At 32.4% G+C, this 22,873-nt stretch overlaps 1 protein-coding gene across 7 annotated transcripts in view; it reads left to right on the plus strand.

Annotated features, from left to right (window-relative positions):
• Positions 1–22,873, plus strand: part of EPHA6 (EPH receptor A6) — an 856,998-nt gene that overhangs the window by 173,517 nt on the left and 660,608 nt on the right. The window lies entirely within an intron of this gene.

Consider the following 22,873-nt stretch of genomic DNA (forward strand, 5'->3'; position numbering starts at 1 on the left):
AACTTATATTTAAATAAGTGATAAATTCACATATATGTTACAAAAACATATAGGATAGTTTATGCAGGTGTTGTGTTTGGTGATTGAGTAGTGACTATACTAGAGCTTAATTTATCTATTAAATACAGTTTTCCACCATATAACAAATTACCTTTTAGTTGTAATAATAATATTTCTGTAAGATCTGTCAGGAAATATTAACACAACACAAGGGTAATTAAGTTAAAGCCATACCTTTCACATTGTTATGATAATAAAATACCTGTAATTTTCAAGGTAGAACATTTTTTTTCTTTATATATGAATCATTTTGTAAGGGCTTATTAATCTAATATATTTATACATTAACAATTTTTACATGAAGATAATATATATCAATTGTGTTTGGATTAAGATTTTATAATTAAAATATAAATATAGAAATAAAATTATTGTAGACAAGTATTAACATAGTGCAGATATTTCCCTCTTGATGGTAGGTGATTTATAAGTTTCTTTTCTGTAGTACCATATTAAATTTAGTGATTTCTTTTTTTGTGGTATATTCACGTTCTTTAAAAAGGATGATAATAAGAAAAAACATACTTGTATGCATGTAAGGGTCATGGGAAATATATGTGTTTTTTAAAAAATTTTTTTAACCTTCTTTATTATTGAGAGACAGAGAGAGACAAACTGTTAGCAGGGGAGGGGCAGAGAGAGAAGGAGACACAGAATCTGAAGCAGGCTCCAGGCTATGAGCTGTCAGCACAGAGCCCGACACCGGGCTCAAACTCACAAACCTAGAGATCATGACCTGAGCCTAAGTCAGACGCATAACTGACTGAGCCACCCAGGCACTCCATGTGTGTATTTTTAAAGGTTTTATCTATTTATAAAACACTTGGGTTCTTGAATGTTCAAAAGTTCACTAACTCTAGTCAGTTCTAATGATTTTATTTGGTTGTTTAAAAATATTTGTATAGAATCTGTGGTATATTTTTTATAAAGCATGAACCAGGTTTCCTCCACTATTTAATTATTAAAAGATGTTTCATTGAAGTTTATCAATATAGATTTAATTCCAAATTTTTATTTACCCATAACAAGGATTTACAATGGAATAGTCAGAAATGATTCTTTGAAGGAATTTTATAAACATTTCTATATGTTGGAAAATAAACTAAAGAAAGATTAATATAGATGAATAATTAGTGGGATTAAGAGGATAATAAGTGCTGAAGATACTGATACTAATCATGTAGTTTTACCACATTTTAAATTAGGTAGAAACTAGTCATTCATTGGTAAAAATAATAAAGATTTTAAAACACGTGAAGAATAATTCCCAGGATTTATGTGATTAGCTTTCATTAAATATTTGTATTTTTGTGGCATTAATCACAGAATAAAAGGTAGTGTCAATTATTGATGGCTAGATTTTTTTTTTTGGTTAATATGTTTGCTCTGTGAATTTCATTCTTATTTATATACCTTAAACTCTTCCAGTTGTTAGATAAGGATGATTTTGGACAAATGATAATCATTATCAGCTTATGTAGAGCTACTGCTAGACTCATCTATTTTTATAGCTTGTTATCTTTATTTTAATTTATTTGATTGTGGACATGCAAGAGAGTGGGTATAGTACAATGTTCATCATCTTGTAGTGGATGGCAGGAATTGGAAGAATTAAGTTTGAATTCTAAATCCATGGCTTATTAACTTTGAAATCACAGTTGCCTTATCCATAAATAAAGTACTGGTTGTAATCAACTCATGATAAAGTATATAGAGAAATATTAAAAACATGCACGTATGCTTGTTCCAATTAAATACAATAAATTGCTATTTAAGAACACAGGGGAAGTCAGAGTGGATGCAGAGACTTCATTTTTAGAGAGAGGTGTCTTGTACTACCACCAGTCTCCATTTTAGAGTATTTATATAAGTGTCTGTTTTGATGCATTGAATTGCCCTTTTATTTTCTTTGATAATAATTTTTATCAGATTCTATTGCCATCTGTCAACAACTTATTTCACAACCTAATCTTTGAATTACATGTAAACTAAATGGTAAATTAATTGGAACTTATATGAATAAAACCATAGCTCAAGGAAGTATATGGTCACATATATAATGTATATGTATGTGTGTGTATACATATATATGTGTGTGTGTGTGTGTGTACATACATACATATATACACACACAATTAATTTGAGCTATTAACATTTTTGAGTATTTATCTGTTAATCACTTTTGGTAGGTTGGTAGAGATAAATACTGATAAGGCTTATGTTTTCGTTATCTATTGTTACTGAGAGATAAAACAATCCAAAATGTATTAGCTCAAAACCACACTGATTTATGATTTCTCAGGCCTCAACAGGATAATTCTTTTGCTGTAGGTTAAGCAGAGGTCAGCAGTGCAGCTAAATTCAGCTGTTGAGGTTGACCAGAGCTGGAACGTCTAAGACAACCTCTTATCTTCCAGAGTTCCTTTCCATATGTTGTCCCATCATTTAAGAATCTAGTTTAAGATATTTTACAGTATGGTGGCTACCTTAAGAGGGAATTTTTCACATGGGCAGGTAAAGAGTGGGTATATCAGGGGGTGGTACATAAGGGGGTGAATACCTGGAAATATGTTTATAGGGAGCTGGCAATGTGACAGTATATCACAGTCCACTCTCTGGATTCTCAAGATTAGTGTCTCTCCTTCATGTACACAACCCACATTCTCCCAAACATTTATTCCATTATGGCATCATGTTGAAGTCCAGAAGAGCACTGTTAAAACCAGCTCCAGACGTAAATGAAGCTTCATAGCTCAAGTTCCTCTTGATCTGGAGAAATAAGAACTAAAAAGATAAGTTATCGTTCCTTACACAGAACACATGGGATAGGGACAGGATAATTGTAAAAGATTTTCCCGTTCCTAAAGGCTGGGAACACAGCAGTTACTGGTCCATTGTGATTCTGAGATACAGCTGGATGTTGTCAAGATCTCTTATAATAAGGGAGGGTAATGAATGTTCTTTGATTGGAGCCCAGTTCTGCTCCCTGGGATTGGTTCTCTGTGGTACTTAGTTTCATTCTGTGGTTTCTGGCTCTGCCTTCTGAGTCATCCCGTTCCTCCCTCTCTCCCTCCTTCCTTCCTTCCCTCCCCTGTCTCTGTTTATTTTCATCTTCCTTATTTATAAGAATTATTTATGTGTCTGTTTCACAGGGCTGTCAGATAAAAGAGTATTTTAAAAGCATGTGTGTAATTAAGGGTAAGAAATTTATTGCTATGAATGGCCATAGCATTGAGAACCAAGCTCTGCTGATAGTTAAAGGTGGACACTAGTGGTATACCTATGGAGTGCTCTGTGTCTTCTCATTTCTGTGAAATAGGGAAGTTTTATTCAAGGAGGGTTACAGTAGATCTGGTTGCTTTAGATCTGGAAATCTCTAAAAATATCTTTATCCCTCATTTATAAATCAAGATGCTAAATTACTGAGAACAGAGTTTTATTCCCCAGGGCCACTCAGTAACTAATACCAGACTAAGAACTAAAACCTAAATATTTTTAAGTCTGGTCTTTGTGTTTTTCCTCCCTACTTTGTTCCTTCTCCCATTCCTCAGTTTTCTCTTTCTTTCTGTTTCTCTTTGATTTCCTCATTCCAGGCATCTATACCCTTAATCCTGATTTAACTTTTCCTGCCTGTCCACCAGTGCAGAGGAGCCCTAAGTTATTATTGATCATTCATTAGGGCTTTTTTTCCTGTGTTTATATTTTGGAATCTGATATGAACACAGTTAGGACAGTATCTACATATCTATTCTGAAATTCAGGATACTGATAATGATGGAAAAATTTATAGGCTTACCTGAACTTTGCTGTTAGATACGATAAACAGGAAAAATTATAATGAGGTTTTAGGGATTCTGATAATTTACTTGAATAGATTTGAGAACTCTTGGTCTGCTATATAACAAAAACACGGTAAGCTGGTTTAAAACAGAATTAATCTGTGTTTACTCATACTATCAATTATTTATGAATGATGTGTATTTATTTGCATTTAAATAACTCATCATTATATTTTATCCTAAAAGTTATACTACTCAATATTTGAACATGTGATTCATTTCTCTGTAATATTGTTAAGGCATATCTAGATCCAAATGCTAGGTGCGTAAAGGGGAGAGGTTCTTTTATTCTTGCTATCAATCAGGTTTAAATAGACATAAATATTATATTATGCAGATATGCTAAAATTTAAAACCAAACAGTCATTTAGGTTATTCTGTTATATATAGTAAGCAGTATTTTATTCTCGGCACAAATCTCAACTTATTTTTCATAACTATTTTAATTTTATCTCACAGGTTTATAATTAAAACTATCATACTTAGGCATAGTGGTGTTACATATTTTATTTTTTTAATTGTCTTAATTTATTCCACAAAGAATTTGAATAAAAAATAATGTTGATTCATGAAGCATTAATTTACATCAAATAGTCTTTCACTGCATATATCTAAGAATATCTTAACACTATGGAAGAAATAATTGGAAACAATTAACATGAAAAATTGAATGCAATTTTTGTTCAGTAGTGAATTTTGAAGTGATATGAATTTCTAATAAATTCCTCTTGGATATTAATTTAAAACAAATCTCATTAAGACAGTGGCACTTGTACTTAGAGATAATAGAGTTCGGGCTTTTACGCTTATGTATGTACAAACACACGGCAAGGATATATTCTTCCAGCCTTTAAGTATCACATGATGTGATTTAACAAATAACACTTGACTATGGAAATAAAAGTTCTGAAACACTGAGAATTTTTTTAAACACTCTTCCTCTTTCTACATATATGCTTTTACTTATATATTTTTCTCTAGTGCTGCTTTAAAATTCAGGAGGAAAGGATTCTGGCAGTTCTCAGACCATTGCATTACTGTTCACTGAATGAATGGGATATACATGGCCTTTGGTGACATAGCTATTGATTTGATCTCCTGAAGAGTGTTGTTATTAAGGCCTCATGGCTCTGTCCTCTGCTGCAGTTCAGAAACATTTATGCTCTGTGTTTATGATCTTCTGTCTAATCATGTTATCAGAGATGATTGTGGAAGCAGAGAGCATAATGAAATTTTGAGACATGAGGATTTGCTGACATTAAATAAGGGGGTTTGAGGATATGATGGAAAGCTAAAAGTTGAGATTGGGATCAGAAAAAAAAGGGCATACTTATTGGCCCAAATAGTATCTTCACTTTCTAAAGGTTTTCAAAACTAAATATAAACTCTTACAATATAACCTTCAATTCCAAATAAAGCTGCTTTTTCATGAAGCAATTCCTGACTTTCACCCAGCTTGAGAAGAATATGAAATCAAGAGGCTCCAAGGAGTCTAAAAATAGAAGGTATTCTTTCCAAGAAAGATAGAGTAAAGTTAAATAATTATATTTTGTTCTTTGTCACAATTTTAAAAATAGGTTAAAACATAAGCTGGCTTGAAATGATCATTTTTAGTATGTGATTTTAACTAAATTTTAACTTCAAATTTAGTAACTATTTTACTCTCTGCTGACTTGAATGTTAAAACTCCTATTTCTATAGGGGCTATCCTTAATTTTAAAAAATCCTTTCTTAATACATATATTTAAAATAAGATATTGGGGAACCTGGGTGTTTCAGTCAGTTGGGCGTCCGACTTTGGCTCAGGTCATGTTCTCATGGTTTCTGGTTCGAGCCCTGCATCGGGCTCTGTGCTGACAGCTCAGAGCCAGGAACCTGCTTCTGATTCTGTGTCTCCCTCTCTGTGGCCCTCCCCAACTCATGCTCTGTCTCACTCTCTCTCTCAAAAATAAATAAACATTTTAAAAAATTTAAAAAAAAGATAAAATTATTTAGTATCTCTATTCACTTTTCAAACATAGTATACTATGCCATCCACTAAAATTGCTAACAATCTTGAAATTTAGTTCTACCTTTTAAAGAAATAGAATTAATCGGTTTATAAAGTCACCCCTTAGATACATCAAGATATATTAAGTTTTTATACTTGCTAATTTTTTCTTTATTATCTCCTGTCACCTGGGTTCATTATGCTATTTGCTGAAGTATATTTCTAATCTTTTGGCAAGGTACTATAAGTGTTTAAACTCTTCATTTAGTGTATATTTAAAAATAGCTTTATTTTAACCTCCTTTTTCAAAGATTATTTACTTGCATACAGAATACTAGGTAACTATTATACTTCCTTAACATTCTGAAAATATTATTTCCCTGTCCATGAGAATCTATTGAAATTGTAGCTGCTAATGTTCTTCTGACTAATTCTTATTACTTGGGAGGTTATAGGTTCCATATATTTGGTTTTCAGTTACATTATGGTATAACTGGTGTGCATTTATTTTTTCCTGCTTTGCGTTTTTTTAAAAATATTTTTTAATTTTTTTTTTTTTTTGAGAGTGAGGGAGGGGCAGAGTGTGAGCAGGTTAGGGGCAGAGAGAGAGACACACATAGAATCTGAAGCAGGCTCCAGGCTCTGAGCTATCAACATAAAGCCAGATGCAGGGCTTAAACTCATGAGCCGTGAGATCAAGACCTGAGCCGAAGTCAGATGCTCAACCGACTGAGCCACCCAGGTGCCTCATGCTTTGCATTTTTTTAAATTAAGAAAGTGTGTGTGTGCATTATTTTTTTCTGTTCTCTATTTCTAGAATATATATTAGATATTTGTTAGAGACTTTCAATATTGTCATCTTTGTGATTTTTAAACTATTTAACATTTAATATCAACTTTAGCATTGATTTCTAGGTTATGAATTTTTCACTCTGACTATACCTAGTTAAGTTTACCTCATCTATTAAGTTATCTTTATCTTCACTAGTTTTTGCTATTCATTTTTTTTTAATTTCTCACTTGTTGTTTTTTTATTTCTGCCTGATTTGTTTCATAGTTTTTCTCTTCTATAGATTCTTTATGGATCTTAGTCACATTAAAATTAATTTTGAAAGAAATTTGTTCTAAATTAATCTCCCGATCTCAGTGTATTGGTTATATATTTAAGCATTAGTGTCTTTTTTTCTTTTTTTCTTTTTTTGGAATTGTTACTTGTAAGGCTGTTTTCTATTTCTCTCTCTCTCTCTTTTTTTTTTTTTTTTTAATTTGGAGATGTTGTAGTTGGGCTAACTCTGCTCCCTGAGGCTTTATATAAAGCTATAAAGCAAACTTAAGAGCACTAATAAATTTACCAAATAATTCATATTGGAATTCTTGGTTGATAGGAGTTACACCCAGTGCAGTGATTCAAGGATCTAGGCTTCTTGCATTTAGGGGACCCACCATCTTTAAGAGTTTTGTAGTTATCTGTGTCCAGAAATTGCAACAGGAGATTGGAGAAGGTACAGGTGAGTTTTAACCAACTCAGATATGAAGAGATACATCATTTTACGTACCAACAGTGAGAACTGATTATATAGTCACACCTAGCTGGAAATAGAGGTAAGATGTTGTTAAGTGATGTCCCTGACTCAGTAGTTACTTTCCAACGATGCTTCTCTATTATAGAAGAGGAGGCCCTAGTTTCTGTAGCTACTTGGTCATCTCTGCTGTAGTCTACCACTTTACCCACAAAATGTGTATGCTCATCCTCATATATCTGGTAATACAAAGTTTTCTCCACTAGGTTCACATATGTTTTGTCAACTGGTGACCCACAGATTGAATGAAAACCTACCTACTCCTAACATAAAATACACAATAGTTGAAATACATAGAAAACCTTTCTTTCTTAAGAAAGAATAAACCCAGCCATAGCCATGATGGATAGGCATTGTAAAGAACAGATCTGGGCATGTGAGTTCACTGGGACATTATTACCCATTGTTCTCAAAGGCCATTGACTCCACTGTGAGCCTCTTTTATCATCCTGACAACTTCTGAAGTAGTTATTGGTAGCTGAACAGCTTTCATACCTGTTTTATGATAATGTTTTGAGAGCCTGATGATCATTTCATAGCTATAGGAGACCAGACCAAATTTGTTGGCAATAAAATTTCCTAAAAGTCAAATTAGACTTTTAATCTATCTGTCAATCCATGTGCCAGAAACTACACAGAAGTCTACACCCAAAGTTCTTTCTTGGACATAGTTTTCAAGTATGAATACTTAACTAATGTATATACTTGCTTCATTATTCATATGCTTTGTTAACCTAATGGCAACTAAGTTGAGGTCACTATAAAATAGGGGTGGGTAGATCTTGGACATAGGTCTGAGTCTTTTTGTTTAAGATGTCTTAATCTGTTTTTGGTGCTAGAGCTGCTTTTTCTTAATTTCCTCTCCATGTGATGGAGCAGAAGTGATCTTTTATAATCCTGAAAGCACTAAAGTTCTATACTCTTCTTTCCTTTTCTTTGAAACTTTCAATCCAGCCAATATTGATTGAGGTCACCTGTTCCTGGAAATAACTTGTTAGATGCATCAAGTTTCAGTGAACACAAATAAATCAGTACTTTACCTGCCTTCCAAATTATTGCAGATAAAATTTTACAAAGAAAGTTACTATTATGTAATGTGGTCTTCCATCAGTGTAGTCTCCTATTACAATTTTACATATCACTTGTCTTCTGACTGCTAAGCTAATGCAATATGTTTTAGGTTTTGGTTTTGGGTATATCCCAGTTGAAGAGGATATATATATATATATATATATATATATATATATACACACACACACACACACACATATGTGGATATATTTGTAGATAGATATTTAAAAGCTGAGAAAACAAAATTCTAAATTCTGGAGTCTAACATATAGTTTATTTTTCACATACATTAGACCCCAAAGTGTTCCTGGTTGTTGACAGTTTTCCCTCATACAAAGAATAGAGAATTACACCATTTCCACTTGTAGCTTCATTATCACATATGGCCTTATAGTCATCTGTATCCAATGAGTGAAAGAAGAAGGAGAGCATATACAGTACATACCTTTTTCTTAAAAGTTTTGACATAGGAGTGACTTATAAATTTTACCTACAGTAGCCACACTTGTAAAAATTACATAATCCATAGAGTAAAAGCTTTTCAGTGTGAACCTTAATATTAAGCTATGTATGTCCAGTAAGTATAATCAGGACTTTTTTCTATCAACAGACAAACAGAAGCTGTGTAACAATGTTACATCAAAGCAGATACAAACTGAACTAATTATGCTAAATTAAACAGTAAAAGAAAAGTTATTTGTATGTATCCATACCTTATTCTGTTTTCATAGAAAAAAAATAGGATTCAACTATTTTGAAGAAGGGGGTGATTATTTCTACATAGCATCCACAAGTAAACATTCAGCATAAACCTTACACTGGAATATTATGTACTACATTGAAGACATAATGGTAACATTTTACCAGAGAAGAAAAAGATCTTTCTTTTCATTTTATAGAAATATAATAAAATAATAAAGTATTGTATTTATTAAATCTGTATATAATTCAGATTAAATCATATTCTAAGCATCAAAACAACTATAAATAGTACAATTATAATATGCATATTAAAATTTGGGAATAATTTCATGTTAAAAATTTTTCATTATATATTCATAGCTAGCTTTGGAAGTACAGAGGTATGATTGACTATTCTCCATATGAACAAAAGTGTAGTAATTTGCATTTTCAGATATTTACATATTTAAACTCTAGGGAAGTATATTTCAAAGGACAACAAAATTGTAAGAAAAACAAGCATCAAAGGAAAAACTTGATGCAGAAAAAGGAGTGGGTGAAACAATGTAGAGATATAAGTACATTTAATATGTTTATTTGGTTTAAGAAATCTTGTGATCCTTTGTGAGAAAAGCATTCTTGATTTCATTTATAATAAGTTACTATAATTACCTAGGAGTTAGTGATAAATACACATTGTGATGACATTGGGGGACATTAATATTTTTGAGTCTTTGGAAGTAACAACATATTAAAGAGATCACTTGTGTTCTCAGTTATGCACATGGCCTTTTTAAGAAGTAAGTCTTTTTTTGTACTTGAGATTTTTCTTTTTTACATATAATAGTATACAGTAAAAGAATTTAGTGTTAGAAATAACTTTCTATCATGATTCTGTATGAGCAATAAACTTTGATAACCAGTTACTATTTTCAGTCTGAGCTTAGGACAAACTATCTGTTTTCGGAATGAGTTCCAATAAATAAGGAATGTGGTATTTAGTCTCAGTTTTACAGGGAACTGTAGAATGGTGATAAATTTAAAGGGATGGAGATTTCCAATTGCCAGTTGCTATATACAAGGACTATCACCATATAAAGAAGCATGCAATACCAAAATTGATGGGAACTCTGGGAGCGTAAAAACAAGTGCTGCTTTATCTTCAACAGTGGACAGGGAAAAGGCATGATTTATTCCTATTATTTGACAGCATCAAAAGTGACTGTTTAAAAAGTCATGAAAACCTCTTAAAAGATGCAAACCCTGTTTCTTTGGACAGAAATAAACAACCATTGTTTTGGATAGAATTCTTTAAGTAGAATCACTCCATTTTTTTTTGTCTTTTTATTAAAATGACTAATATCCGTATTTCTTTGTTTTATTTCTATTCTTGTTTTAAAGTTAACTATTATCCAGGGTGGGTTGTTTTTTACCCTATCACAGTGAAAAATCTTATACTCTTTATCTCTATGTTGACCAATTAAATATTTTTAATAAAATTAATTGTAAAAATTTTAATTGGTAAAACTTCGAAATAGCAATAAATATGGATTATGTGAGAGCTTTTTAAAAGACTTTTTAAAATTAATTTACTAATTGCATTATGACCAAGAGCATACTCTTCTTAAAGTCTAATTATATGTGACTATATTCACAAGTAATTCACATTGCTTAATGTGAATGAATTTGCCAGGCAGATAAAATGTTATATTTAATTGTATACTTTTCAAAATTATTCTGTATTAGCATACATTAATTAGATGATATTTTTGTTCATGATAGTTGCTGAATATTTAAAAATTTCACAGGCATTTATTTAAGGGGACTATAAAATTCCTCTGTAAACCTATTGATGAGGTATGTTATAACAATATATTTCCTTAGATGACCCATCTTTGATTCATTAAATTAATTTGGTGTCAATGCATTTATTTAATGTTGAATTATACATTTTTCTTACATTTTTAAAAAATTGGCCAGAGGGTATCCTAATGCAATGAAGTAAAAATGTGTTTTGAGTGATGTAAAGAAGAATAGAATAATTCTTAGATGAGAAAGTGTGTTTGTGGATGAGAAACTGAAACATTCAGAAGACATAAATATTAATTTAGGATCATAAATCACATTCAAAATTCTGATTTATCATTGTTTTAGCTACTTTGAACTCAGTAAAAATGATTATAAATTTTATGTGAAATAATAAATGGAATGACATGTGGATTATTTGAAAAGAACAGTAAAGGTGAGCAAGAACCCTGACAGATATTAAAATATATTCATGGGAAATTATTTAAAATACGTAGTTATTAAGTCCCAAAGAAAAATATTTTGTCAGTGGTACCAAGTAGAAAGAGAAAGAAATAGACGAAACTGCATAAAGTAGTTTAATTTGTGGTAAATAGAGATCACTAATGGGGAAAATTGATGGATTATTTAATACAGTCGTTCTTAGTCAATAAGGGTTGAGATTGGTGAGGGAAGAGCAATAATGATTTGGGTGTAGGGTCATCACTATCACCTCTTACTAAGTCCTAGAGGAATTACCTTAACTGTTGAGGTAATCTTTCTTTAGAATGTGTGTAATTAACCTCCACCTACCTTAGTTTAGGGAACTATGGGAACAACAGGAATGCCACAGAGAATTTCTTGTTGCAATAAAATGAAGCCTAAGGCAAAATTACAATGAAAAGATGCTGATTCTAAGATACATATTAGATTTTTCATGGAAATTCACAACTATAATGAAACAGTAATTTTTTTTAAGAATTAAAAAGGCAAAAGAGAAACATTACTAAAGTACTAAAGGATGAGACTTTACAGCAAAAATTGTTTTTGTTTTTCATTTGTGTTTTAAAGAAGGCATCATCTAGGTATTAAATATGGAGTTTGGTCAATCAAAGGAAAATCTTAGATTATTTTTGGTATTGTGAAAGGAAAAATGATCAGACATTGTTAAAGAACTGTAAGGCAGGCATTATTTAAGGGGACTACTACAAAGGAGTTTTGGAGTAGAGGAGAGGAATTGAACTCTGAATTCAACAAGGAAAAGTGGGAATATTATGGACAAAGAACAGGGTAGGGGTCAGTGGTTGGAAAATTATTAAGAGGAAACATCAGAGGTAAGGGATGATTCTGGCTGGACTGATCTGACAGAATTCTTGCTAATGGCAGATTAGGGTGATCAAATATCAGGAGATAAGGAAGTGGCCAAATATTGGGTTGAGGGATTCTCTCTAAACTTAAGACTTAGCACGATTCTTGTTAAAACTAGACTTTACATGAATAGAAACAAAAGCCCATTGTTGGGTCTAGTTGAGCAGAGGGCTTAAAGAAGCCTGTCTAAAGTTTGGTCAAGGAGAGACTCTGTCAGTATCATATAATACCCTATAGCAGGGCTTGGCAAACTATAGCCTGCTTGCCATCCCAGCCCATTTTTGGAAATAAAGTGTTTTGGAGAACAGTCAAGACTTTTCATTTACATAGTGTCTATCACTGCTTTTAAGTCACAAGAGCAGAGTTGAGTAGTTGATTCAGATACCATATGGCTCATAAACCTAAAATATTTTTTATAGATAATGTTTGCAAAACTCTTTCCTATAGGCAGATTAAAGCATATCTGAGAAATATGAAAAAAATTATCAAACTTTTTCTTTCTGTTACTGAAACCCAAGTTCAGCTGCCCGTCATTTGTAAGGCCAGTACTCAAGAGATGAGTTTTGATTAGAAAGGAAATAGGAGTTTTATTCAGGAGACTGGCCACCTCAGGGGGAAGGCCAAAGGCCAACTGTGAGGTTTCTGCCTGGCCCAGTGGTTTTTAAATGAGTTTAGGGTAGTTAATCAATAAAGGGAGTACAGTGGTCTGTGATATTTCTTGATTATGTGCAGATTCCATCAGTGCCAGCTACAGACGTTATCTCAGTGCTTGGAGATTGTGCAGCAGGGTCTGGTTCCTGAGTGCCTGTGGGTTGTGCAGAGGTGCTCTGTTCTTTCTAGAAAAGAATGCATGATCTATAGATACACAAAGAAAGGTTAATCAATCACCTGGGCTAAGGGTGTTGCTAAAGCTTAAAGAATACTAGGTTGGCCAGAGGGGCTTAGGCCGTTTCATTTTGAGCCAATTATTAGGGTGTAACGTTTTTGCAATTAAACATAGAATAAAACCTCTAGTGGAACGGTTTTCCTTCAAAGTTAGCCATTTTTTTTATTCATTCATTTATTAAAGTGTCTGTGCTAAGGAATATAATTTCAAAAGCATTCAGTGGAGGATTTCATATTGATTTATTTTGGGGAAACGAGATTTTTATTAAATATCTGAGAGAAAAGATCAGTTAGTAAAAGATGTAGGGTTTGTGTGTGTTTTCATTAGAGGAGAATTAGTTCAGAGCTGTTTGCTTATAAGACCTTTCTCAAGGACTCTCTTTGATACTAGCTTGTTAATTCTTATTCAGCAATATCTTGACTGGTTCCCATACTAGACACTGAAAGTGTATTTGTTAAAAATTGGCAAGTTGATTGTTTACATTCTTTGTGTAAAATAATACGCAGGAGCAAATGATAAGTAGAAATCGGTTTGTCTTAGAAATTACAGTTTTACTTAGAAATTACAGTTTTACTTAGAAATTACAAGAAAACAGACTTTATGTGAACTATAAGGTACAATTTCCAGTGGTTCCCCTTTTTGCTCCTAATTTCAGATTTTATTGAATTTTCAGCAGTGGTAGATATATGTTTATTAATGTAGGCTATAACCTTAACATTTATTGCATGCCTCTTATATCCTAGGATCTATGAATTGCTATGAATTACCGTGATCTCTGCTGCACAATACACACAGACCTTGCCATACAATGCTGTTCAAACAATTGAGCTGTTACTTTTATGAAGGCACATACACTCGCATAGCACCCACAATTTGATATATTTTGCTTGTTATGTTATAAAATATATTTAGAATGACTATTTTTAAAAAGATTCTCCCCAATTTTTGATAATCCTGAACAAGTATCTTTTTACACACATATTTCTAAAGTAAGCAATAAATTATACCTGTTAAAGAATAATAAAACCTTTGCTTTCAGCTATAATAATAGTTTCAAATTATAAAGGGTGTTTTGTATGATGCTTTATGTATGTTTATGAGTTTTTTTGTGATCTGCATCTTCAGTTGTGCCCCCTTGCAAACTTATTATTACTTTATTTTGTCATTCATTTATTTTTGTTTCTCTTTCTTGCTGTCTACCCCCTACCCTCTCTCTTATTTATGCCTTTAAAGAAATTAACTCACTGAATATTTTATCTGAATATTTTACTGTAGAATTGTGATTACATTTATGCTCTTCTTATCTTGTCTTTTAATATAGCTAGATATAGATATATAGATATTCTAGTTATTCATTATAATTCATCACAATTAAGGATTTAGAAAAACCATTTGGCATTTAATCTTAAAATATATTTTCAGTATTTCACAGTGAGCATTATCATCTCCTTTTTAAGGAGTGTCGGTCTGCCTTATGTTATTTACTATTTGAATAGTCTTGCTCTTCAAATAGAAGAGTTCTTTCCTTTCTTTCTCCCTTCCCTCCTTCTCTCCCTCCTCCTTCTTTCCCCCCACCTTTCTTTCTCTCCCTACCTCCTTTGTTTTAATAATGTCTTGGAATAAATACAGAAAAACTTGATTGGAAGAAATGGAGAAATAATTGCTTAATACATCATTTTCTGTTAAGACTCTTTGTGTATAACTGGCATTCTTAAGAAGAGACTATGATCTTTGAACTGTAGATATTAGTGATACTTATACAATTTAATGGCCTGATTGCTAAATGGAAAACATATCATACAATTCTTATGCCTACTAATGAAACACTAAAGAAAGTCTAGCACTGCATCTGAAATGTATCTTTAAATGAGTATTACTTCAAAGGCAAGATCAAAGTATAAAATAATTCCTCAAGGAGATAGCAGTGTTTTTTTGAGAGAATTTTCCTCTCCATGTGATAACAATGAACGTTTATTTATTTACTGTCTGATGGCCATGGAGTAGTAGTATTTCATGAGAAATATCTCAATTTTGCCATGACAATTTGACGGAATTCCTACATGGCCAGCATTTCAAAGTTTGTCTTCTATATATATTCAGAAACGTGATAAAAAATGTTAATTCTAATTAAAAGTATGCCTAGTTCATTAGTAGATCTAATGAAGCCTCCAAGGATAAGTAAATCAAAATTGAAGATTATTGACAGAAGTTTTATTATTGGAGAAAAAAATAATTATCAAATCATTGACTTTGTTGGTTATCTTCACTCCTTTTCATAGAATATTATTAAAGTTAGGAATTAAAAAGGGAGTAACATAAAACATCATTCTAAAAATATCAGTGGAACTATTTCCCCAGAAACATCACATACGTCTATATTCTTCCCCAAAATATCTGGGAGGGCTTGGATTATACCTAATTTCATTTCTTGGGGTGCTTGGGTGGCTCAGTCGTTTAAGCGTCTGACTGGCTCAGGTCACAATCTCTCGGTTTATGAGTGTCAGGCTCTGTGCTGACAGGTCAAATCCTGGAGCCTGCTTTGGATTCTGTGTTTTCCTCTATCTCTGTCCCTTCCCTGTTCACACACACACTCTCTCTCTCTCTCTGTCAAAAATTAATAAATATTAAAAAAATTATACAGCTAATTTAATCTCTTATACAGAAAGACCATCAGGCTCTGTCTGGACCATCTTAAATTTAAAAAAAAAAATGTTTTTATTTATTTTTGAGAGGGAAAGAGACAGAGTGTGAGCAGGGGAAGGGCAGAGAGAGTGGGAGGCACAGAATCCGAAGCAGGCTCCAGGCTCGGATCTCTCAGTACAGAGCCCGACTTGGGGCTCAAATTTGTGGACCAGGAGATCATGACCTGAGCCAAAGTCAGGCTCTTAACCAACTGAGCCATCCAGGCACACCTGGACCATCTTAAATGCCAAAATAAATATGCTTTTAGAATAAGAGTCTAAGTGTTGTAAGGACAAAAAGTAATTCTAGCTGTTCCCACCTCTAGTTGTAACAATTAAAATGTTAAAAAGAAACATGTATATATCTTTCTATAATAATATAATAAACATAAATATAAATTGTACATATATATATGTGTGTGTGTTTGTGAACAGCTATGAGCTCACGATGATAATCAAAGGGATAAGTTAAAATAACCACATGTACAATGGAAGGGGCTAGAGAGAAGTGTGGACAGTATTAGCAAGGATGGTACTGGAGAGCCTGGTCCCACATCCAAAAGGTACAACTTCCCAAGTACCTTAAGTGGCACTGAGTCACTGAGAACATTACTGGGTTTATTTGGTTCACCAAAGCAGGTGGTTTTTTTTTTTAATTAGAAACTGAAAAATTTCACTGCTTTAGAAGATTTGTCAGAAGTGATGTTTTGGAATTAAGAGGATTTTTTTCTTTTTTTAATTCAACCCTTTTACATTAAATTTCAGAATGGCTTCAGTTACGGCCTTTTTCTTTTTTTAAGTTTATTTGTACTACTTGAGTATCTTGCACTTTGTTCTTCCTAATGAAAAATCAACAGCTTGATTAATCTTAAAATATAAAAGGCAAATCCCAAATTGGTGAATAAACACTGGAGATTGTGTCTTACTGCAGCGGCTTTCTGTAGGGGTTGGTTTTCTTAGAAGTTCCCTGCCGGTGATGGTCCACATAAGAAACAATGAATTGAGAAGAAATCATGTAGATCCACTAAAACTGAAGAAAAAAGTATAATTATAATAAACTAGGATTAGATTCAATTGTGTGCTGTAAATTTTATAATAGTATTATCTCATTTCTTATGTACAGAAAATCTAACTGGTGGCCTTAATTATTGCTACTGGTTGAATATTTCTGCCATTTTATTTTTAGATACATTACTGTTTATATACTTTTTATATACTTTTTATATTCAAATAGTAATTCATATAGAAATTAAATTATGCAGGCACCTTATGATTTTAAACAATGCATCTTCAGCAATAAAATGAACACTTTGATTTCAAGTAAGTGAGAAAATCTAAAATCTTAGTAATTTTGGTTCAAAGCCATTTCTCTGAATATCAGTAATTTTTTTTCAACGTTTATTTATTTTTTGGGGGACAGAGAGAGACAGAGCATGAACGGGGGAGGGGCAGAGAGAGAGGGAGACACAGAATCGGAAACAGGCTCCAGGCTCTGAGCCATCAGCCCAGAGCCTGACGCGGGGCTCGAACTCACGGACTGCGAGATCATGACCTGGCTGAAGTCGGACGCTTAACCGACTGCGCCACCCAGGCGCCCCTGAATATCAGTAATTTGAACAGAATCTGTACTTTAATCTTTCCCCTAAACTTTAAATATATTATTTTCCAGATTTTTTTTTGTTTTTATCAGTTGAAGTGATTATTCCCTTTTGATTTTCCATTCATTTTAGATGTATAAAAATATACCGCTGTCAAGAATTATACTTGGCCCTTCAACAACATGAGTTTGAATTGTGTGGGTGCACTTAGAAGCAAATTTTTTTTAATAAATACAGTACTGTAAATGTATTTTCTTTTTCTTATGATTTCCTTAATATTTTCTTATTCTAAGAATACAGTAGATAATTCATATAACATACAAAATGTGTTATTCAACTGTTTATGTTTTTGGTAAGGCTTCCAGTCAAAGAAGACAATTAGTAGTTAAGTTTTTGGAAAGTCTAAAGTTATATACAGATTTTTGACTGAACCAGACCATTGTTGTTCAAGGGTCAACTATGCTTGAGTTTTCACAGAGATAAACTCTTTATTTTAAAGAGATGATCAACTATTTAATAGAAATATCTTGATTTCGAAAAAGAAGTAAGCTAGATATAAAAATATCTAACAGCAAAGAGTTATTTGCTTTCTAAAAGATTTGTGTACTTTAAAATAAAATGTGTAAAATTCAGTTAAAAATCAAGAGATAAGGTACCTGCGTGGCTCAGTTGGTTGAGTGTCTGACTTTTTTTTTTTTTAATGTTTATTTATTTTTGAGAGAGAGAGAGAGACAGAGTGAAAGCAGGGGAGGGACTGAGAGAAAGGGAGACAGAGAATCCGAAGGTAGCTCCAGGCTCTGAGCTGTCCACACAGAGCCTGATGCAAACCTGAGCCAAAGTCAGTGGCTCAAGTGGCTGAGCTACCCAGGTGCCACAAGTGTCTGACTCTTGATTTTGGCTCAGGTCATGATCCCAGGGTTGTGAGATTGAGCCCTACATTGGTATCCACACTGAGTGTGTAGCCTACTTAAGATTCTCAAACTCTCTCTCTCTCTCTCTCTCTCTCTCTCTCTCTCTGTCTTCCTCTGACCCTGTCCCCTCCTCATACTCTGTCTCTTAAAAAAAAATCATGGGATAAATATAAAACTTCTACGTAACAACTTCATGCAGTATAATGACATACAATAAATAATACTTTTAAATACTTTAAAGTGTGCAGTTTGCTAAGTTTGGACATATGTATATGGCCAAGAAACCTTTAGCACAATTAAGATAATGAACATGTCCATCATACCCAGATATTTCCTCATCAGCTTCTATAATTTCTGTCTCATCTGTCTTGCCTATAGCCAGTCACTCTATACTTTGGTCCATATTTTCTAGAATTTTATATCACAGGGATTATATAATATGCAGTCTTTTTCCTGGGTTTTTAATTCCACATAATTATTTTAAAACTTATTTATATACTTGCATGTAATACTTCATTACTTTTTTTTTGTTGAGTAGTACAGTTTTTGGATTAACCACAAGCTGTTAATGCATTCATTTGTTCATAGACATTTTGATTTCTGTTTTGGGCTATTACAAATAAAGTTGCTGAGAACATTTATGTACAGTTCTTTACATGGACATATGCTTTTATTTCTCTTAGGTAAATACTATGAGTGGAATATCTAGGTCATATGATGAATGTATACTTAAATTTTAAAGAAAATGATACATTTTTGTAGAGGGGTTCCATTTTATACCCCATTGGCAGAGTATGAGAGTTTCAGTGAGTCCACATCCTTGACAACATTAGGGGTAGTCATTCTCTTTAATTTTACACATTCTGAAGTTGTGTACTGGTATCTCATTGGGGTTTTTATTTCCATTTTCTCAGTGGTTAGTGATGTTGGAAATCTTTTCATGTGCTCATTTGTTCTTTCTGGTGGAGTGTCTGTTTAAATGTTTTGCCTATTTTTAATTATGTTGTTTACATATTATTGAAATTTGAGAGTCCTTTATACATTCCCAAAACAAGTCCTTTGTCAAATATGTGATTTGAACACCATCTCCCTTATTCTGTGTCTGGCCTTTTTATTCTCTTAACAGGATTTCAAAGAACAGAAGTTTTTAAAATTTTGATTAAGTTGAATCTATTTATTTTATGTCTCCTAACTCCAAAATCACAAGACTATTTTTCCTGTATTTTATTCTAGAAGTTTTATAACTTTAGGATTTTATTTAGGTCTCAGATTTACTATAAGTCAACATTTTATATAGGGTGAGAGGTATGAATAAAAGTTTATTTTTTGTTCATTATGGATATCCAGTTGTTCCAACACCATTGATTGGAAAGGCCTTCCTTTCACTACTGAATTGTCTTTGCATGCTTGTCTGATATAAATTTAACATATGTGTAGGTATAATTTTAGACTATTGCTATGATCCATTTGTCTATTTTTATACAATAGAACAATGTTCTTGACTAATGTAGCTGTATAGTAAGTCTTGAAATCAGGAAGAGTAAGTTTTCCAACTTTGTTCTTCTTTGAAACATTGTTTTGGTTAGGTCTTTTGCGTTTCCATATGAATTTTTAGAATCAATTTGTAAATTACTACAAAAAAGAGAAACTACTTGGATTTTAATTGGGATTGAGTTAATTCTATGAATCAATTTGGGGAAAAATGACATTCTAGTAATAGTAATTCTTCTGATTTATGAGTATATTATATCTGTTCATATATCTTCTTAATTTCCAATAACAATATTTAAAAAAACATTTTTAGTGTATATATCTTCCATATCTTTTGAAAGATTTATTTCTAAGTATTTCATATTTTGATGTTCTTGTAGATATTTTGTTGATTTTGACTTCCAACTGTTGTTCACATACAGAAATGCAAATAGTTTTTGCACATTGATTTTGTATCTTGCAAACATCCTAAACTCACTTACTCATTCTCAAACTATTCCAAAAAATTAAAGATACAGGAGCACTCCCAAACTCATTTTATGAGGCCAGCCTTTCCTGGATACTAAAACCAGGTAATGGTATCACAAAAGAAGAAAATTATAGGCTAATATTACTGGTGAGCACAGATACAAAATTTCTCAATAAAATATTAGTGATCTAAATTCAGAAATACATCATATACCATGATCAAGTGGGATTTATTCTGGGGATGTAAGAATGGTTCTGCAAATCAGTCAACATGATACACCACATCAACAAAATGAGGGATAAATATTGTAAGATTATCTCAGTGGAGTCAGAAAAAACATTTGACAAAATTCAACAGTGATTTATGATAAAAACACTCAACACAATAGGTATAGACAGAATGAACTTCAGTGTAATAAGGCCATGTATGGCAAGCTCACAGCTAATATCTACTCAACAGTGAGAAGCTGAAATCTTTTCTTTTAAAGAACAAGAAAAGGATGCCAACTCTTAGTACATTTATTCAACATAGTATTGGAAGTTCTAGCTAGAGAAATTATGCATAAAAAAGAAATAAAAGGCATCTAAATTGGAAAGGAAGAAGTAAAACTGTCACTTTTGTGGAGAACATGCTTTTATATTTAGAAAACTCAGAAGGCCACCAAAACCTGTTAAACTAATAAATTAATTAAGTAAAATAAATATACAAGAATCTGTTGTGTTTTCATACCCTAACAATGAACTGTCAGAAAGAGAAATTAATAAAACAGTTCAGTATACAATTGCACCAAACAAATACCTAGGAATACATTTCTCCAAAGAGGTGAAAGATCTTTATACAGACAAGTATAAGACATTGTTGGAAGAAATTGAGAAAGACACAAATAAATGGAAAAATACTCTATGCTCATGGAGAAGAAGTAATATTGTTTAAATGTCCATATTACCCAAAGAAATCTACAGATTTAATGCAAACCCTTTGATAATGCAATATAAAAATTCCAAAGGCATTTTTAGATGAAACTAAAGCAAAATTAAAATGTGTTTGGACCCACGAAATACTTCAGAGAGCCAAAGCAACTTGAGAAAAGAGAAAAAATCTGGAGGCATTATATTCCCTGATTTCAAACTATATTAATAATCTATAATAGTCAAAATAGTGTGGTATTGGCATAAAAACAAACACGTAGATCAATGGGATAGAGTAGAGAGCCCAGAAATAAACCCATCCATATATGGTCAACTAATTTTTGACAAAGGTGGTGAAAATATATGATAGGGAAAGGACAGTCCCTTCAATAAATCATGGGAAAACTGGACAACCCCATGGAAAAGAATGAAACTGGATTGCTATCCTACACCATACACAAAAGTTAGCTTAAAATGAATTAAAGACTTGAATGTAAGACCTGAAACCATAAAACCAGAAGCAAACCTATGCAGTAAGCTTGTTGACATTGGTCTTAGTGATATTTATTTGGATCTTTCTCTAAAACAACAACAGCAAAAATAAACAATTAAAACTACATTAAACTAAAAAGCTTCTGCACAGTGAAGGAAACCATCAAAAAAATGAAAAGGCAACCTACTGAATGGTAAAGATACTTGCAAATCACACATCAAGTAAGAGATTAATTCCAAAATATTTAAGGAACTCATACACTCAATAATAATTTTAAAAAATCCTATTTAAAAAAATGGGCAGAGGATCAGAATAGAATTTTTTTCAAAGACATACAGATGGCCAACATGCACATGAAAAGATGCTCAACACTAATCATTAGGGAAATCAAAATCAAAATCTCAATGAGATATTACCTCATGTCTGTCAGAATGGGTTTTATCAAAAGGATAAGAAATAACAAGTTTTGCTGAGAATGTGGACAAAGGGAAACTCTTCTGCACTGTTTATGGGAATGTTAATTAGTACAGCCGCTATGGACAATATTATGAAAGTTTCTCAAAAACATGAAAGTACAACTACTTAGGATTCAGCAATTTTACTTGTGGGTGTTTGTCTGAAGAAAATGAAAACACTAATTTGAAATATTTACCCCTGTGTTCATTGCAGCATTATTTACAGTAACCAAGATATGGAAGAAACCTAAATGTCCATTGAAAGATGAATAGATAAAGGGATGTGGTACATGTATACAATGGGTTACTACCCAGCCATAAAAAAAAAAATGAAATCGGACTGTGACAATATGAATAGACCATAAGGGTATTATGCTAAGTGAAATAAGTCAGAGAAAGGTACCATAGATTTCACTTTTATGTGGAATTTAAAAAGGAAAACAAATTAACAAGCCCAACCCAGATTCAGAGTACAGACCCATGGTTGCTAGATGGGAGAGAGGCTATTGAGGGGGATGAAATGGTTGAAGAGGATTAAGAGGCATAATCTTCAGGATAAATAAGTCACAGGGATATGTTGTACAGCATGGCAACTATAGTCAATAAT

This window comes from Acinonyx jubatus, chromosome C2, assembly GCF_027475565.1.
Source record: "Acinonyx jubatus isolate Ajub_Pintada_27869175 chromosome C2, VMU_Ajub_asm_v1.0, whole genome shotgun sequence".
NCBI lineage: Eukaryota > Metazoa > Chordata > Mammalia > Carnivora > Felidae > Acinonyx > Acinonyx jubatus.